This window comes from Penaeus monodon, chromosome 13, assembly GCF_015228065.2.
Source record: "Penaeus monodon isolate SGIC_2016 chromosome 13, NSTDA_Pmon_1, whole genome shotgun sequence".
Taxonomy (NCBI): Eukaryota; Metazoa; Arthropoda; class Malacostraca; order Decapoda; family Penaeidae; genus Penaeus; species Penaeus monodon.
In genome coordinates this window covers 44531480-44535874 of record NC_051398.1, presented here as the reverse complement: position 1 = coordinate 44535874, position 4395 = coordinate 44531480, and positions in this window count along the sequence as shown.

Sequence of the window (4395 nt, the reverse complement as noted above, 5' to 3'; positions counted from 1 at the left end):
AGCGAAGGAAGGGGAAGAATCAAGGAGGTAAATAAAGAAAGGAGGAATATGAGTAACGAATAAACGAAAAGGGAAAATCAAAAAACGGTAGAAATAACAAAAGGGGGAAACAAACAAAGGGGAATGAGAGCAAAGAGGGGAACAAAGTAGGAAATTGTCAAATCAAGTAAATAAGCAAAAGGGGAAATGATCGTAGAGGAAAGCAAGCAAAAAGAGGAAAATTGCGAGAGAGAAAGACCATGTCTCAGAGAAACAAAGAAAAGGAGAATAAACCAAACCTGCATTAAAAAAAAAACAAAGACAATCAAAGATCAACAAAGACAAATGAAAAACAAAACAAACAAAACAAACAGAGAGACAGACCAAGTAAAACAACAAAGAAATAAAGGGAGAAATGATCAGAGATGAGCAATGGGGGTACGGCGGGTGGGTGGGTGGGAGGGGGGGGGCGAACCATCGACCAATCAGGTTTTAACAACAGCAAACACCGCAGACGTAAATTGGGTAATCATGGATCTTAAAAGAAATCTGCTCGCTGGGTGTGAAGGGAGGGTTAGGGAGAAGGGAGAGGAAGGGAGAGGAAGGGAGAGGAAGGGAGAGGAGGAGAGGGATGGAGAGTATAGAAGAAGGGAGCGGAGGGGGACGGAGGTACAGAGAGAGAGGGGAAAGGAAGGAGAGGTGCACTGAGGGGAAGGAAGGAAAAGGAAGGAAGGAAGGAAGGAAGGAAGGAAGGAAGGAAGGAGGGAAGGAGGGAGAGATGGAGGGAGGTAGAGAGGGGAAGGGAATGGGGAGGATGGAGAAGTGGAAAGGAGGGAAGGGAGGAGGGCGGAGGTAAGGAGAAAGAAGGGGAGGGGGGAAGAAGGGAGGAAATAGCAAGGTATGGGAAGAGAGCAGAGGGGAGATGGTTGAGAAGCGAATGAGAGGAAAGGGAAGTAAGGAGAGAGGGAGGGACTTAGAGGAAGGGATGGTGAGAGAGAATGAGGGAAGAAAGAAACGAGGAAGAAAGGAGGAGCGGTTGGAAGGAAGGAGAGGAAAGAAAAAGAGGAAGGAAAGAGTGGGACCAATTTTAAAGCAGCCGGTAATATATCATGGGGAACTGGAAAAAAACAAAGGTCCTTCGGTGAGGTTCGTGTAATTAATTAATCCACTTGGTGTTCTTAGTATTTTTTTAAATATTTCTTTTTTTACAATTGCTCTTATTTTTTATCGCTAACCTTCAATATGACGGAGTATTTTTATATTAATACTACACTGCTACTGCTATTACTCCAACTCCTAATCTCTTAAATCAACAGTTGGAAAAAAAACACAGGGAGTCATCTCATGAACTTTATCATTAATTAAAAGCAAACTCTGATTTTGACGAGGCAATGCAGTTACACATCAATGAGGCAAGTTACAGCTTTTATCGATTTTCATCCTCCTCCTCCTCACGGTCCTCTGTCTCTCCCATGAGCTGGTTGCAAATGACGTGGGTGGCGAGAGGGGAAGAGAGTAAAAGGGAGGAGGAGAGATAGATAGATAGATAGATAAAGAGAGAGGGGACAGGAGAGGGAGAGAGTGAGGGAGAGGGAGAGGGAGAGGGAGTGGGAGAGGGAGAGGGAGAGAGAGAGAGGGAGAGAGAGAGAGAGAGAGAGAGAGAGAGAGAGAGAGGGGGGGGGAACATCACATGTTGCATGAACGCGCCATTGAGCAATGTGGGGGGAACCTCGGGCAGCGGGTTTTATGTCGGTGATAAGCACGTGTCGCGGCGCTCGTAAGGCCGTCGTATCTGCGCCGGTCGAACGTAAAGTCAGGTACGAGATGACAAACGGCGACGGGGCGGCTCATCCTCATCCCCCTCCTCCCCACGACCCCAACATCCTACCCCTCACCCCCCTCCTTCCCCTCCCTTGGCCGCAGGTTTGAGTTCTTTGTATATCCTGCTCCTTTTTTCTAACTTTTTCGAAACACGTCCCGATGCCAAGTTGATTATCTTTGCAAAATGCTGCAATTGTTCTCTTGTGCAATGCGCTTCTGCTATCAAGAACAACCCCCTGCTTTAAGAAATCCGGTATTTTTCTCATTCCTCTCTCTTCTCTCTCTCTCTCTCTCTCTCTCTCTCTCTCTCTCTCTCTCTCTCTCTCTCTCTCTCTCTCTCTTTCTTATTTCCTTCCTTACTTCCTTCCTCCTTCCCACTCTCTCTCCTTCCCTCCCTTCCTACCTCCCTCCCTCCGTCTCCCTCTCTCTTTGTGACACCGTGACCTGAACCCCATGCAGTTCGGCAGCGTCGCAAAACCGCACAACTTTATCGCGACGTCAGCTCCGCCGGACATATTCACACTCCAATGTGCCGCGGCCATTAAAGTTGTAAATTTCCAATCGCAAGTAATTTCAAACTTGCCGCCGCCTGCCGTGCACTCCTTCAGACGACCTCCGCTCCGTCGAATCACGCTGCTTCTCCGCCGCCGCGAAAGTCACCTCCGTTGCCTTCTGTTTTTTTCCCGTTACTTACCGTTACAAGACACCAAGACCATTAATATTACCTACACCACCATCTAAGGAATCGAAGGACAGTCACAGAGACATCTGTAATCTCACCGAATAAAATAGTAAGACACAAAATACATACGAAAAACGAGAGCGCATGATATATAAAAAAAGGCATATTCAAATACAAAAAAAACGAGAAACAAAATAGAAAATAAAACCTGGCAACTATGGCGAGTGAAACCTAGATATACATCAAACCAAACAAAATCAACAACAAAAACACACCAACGACCCCCGAGCGAAATAACGACACAACAGGATACGTACAATCCCCACGACTCCCTTTAGCAACCTTCCCCTCCCCCCCCCTAACTCCCCCTGCCCCCTTTACCTTCCCCAACACCTCCTACAGAAACTTGTTAACACCCATAACACCGGGGCTTTCCGTGGGCTCACATCTCGTTAACCATCCAGACGTGTTTACCACGGGAGGCTGTTGCTAAAACTTCTGGGAACGTAACAGTCACTGAATCCTACTCGGGAAGGGGAGGGAGGGAGGGCGGGAGGGAGGGAGAGAGATAAGAAGAGAAAGAGAGTGAGTGAGACAGAGAAAGAGTGGGAGAGTGAGTGAGAGGGAGAAAGAGTGAGACAGAGAGAGAGAGAGAGAGAGACAGAGAGAGAGAGAGAGAGAGACAGAGAGAGAGAGAGAGAGAGAGAGAGAGAGAGAGAGAGAGAGAGAGAGAGAAGAAGAGAGAGAACGAGGGAGAGAGGAAGAGAGAAAGAAAGAAAGAAAGAAAGAAAGAGAGAGAGAAAGAAAGAGGAAGAGGAAGGGGCGGTTCCCGAGGGCATTCCTGTCATGCTGCTGCTTCCAGTAGAGTTCGGGCGATGGAACTTTGATCCTATCACGGGCGTTGCATGGGCAGCGTCCTATTTCGAAACTATCTTAGACGCTGCTGGTGACTTTGATGTTATTTTGGCTACGGCGTGGGTGCTGGCCGTTGGCGATCGGGTTATAGTTCTTAATCAGTGCTCGTGAAACAGTCACCTTTAATGTTTCCTTTTAGGCTTCTGTTCATACGCTGTTTACCGTTTTATCCTCTGGCTTAGTTTACTTTAGTACTTTATTTACCACCCCGGGTTACCTACACAGGCGTGGGCTAATCTAATTACAGATTTAATTATGTTATAAATCTGACGCCACTGCATGGGATATCCGAGTACAGCAGCATATGCATTATTCGTAGTGATAGCTGTATATAATAATATTACACTGAAATTTTAGGCTATGACGTTATTAAGATTTGTTTTGTATCAGCTGATTCGGTGATTAAGTTCAGTCCTTCCTCTACTCATTTCCCACTCCTCTTGGGGTTGGAAAAGATAATATTGCGATATCATTCCACATTTAAGATACATTATTATCTTCTATGATATAAGATGATAATAATTCTGCGTAACTCATGTTAGGTGGTCTGAAAGATTGTAACATGTGACACTCTTACACGTATTGAAGACGGGTTCTCTTATATTCTTCATGGTAAAGTTTATACTTAGTTTCTTCGACAAAACACGATTTGTCAATACACAATATATATATATATAAATAAATAAATAAATAAATAAATAAATAAATAAATAAATAAATATATAAATAAATAAATAAATAAATAAATAAATATATATATATATCTACCGACCTACCTACCTACTTGTCTATCTGTCTCTCTAATTCATGTGTGGTGTACACAGAACAAGAACAGGACAGTGTGATGTGAACGCAATTATCAGGCATGGATATATATATTTATTTATTTATTTATTTATTTATATTTATTTATTTATACATTTATATATATATATATATATATATATATATATATATATATATATATATATATATATATATATATATATATATATCCA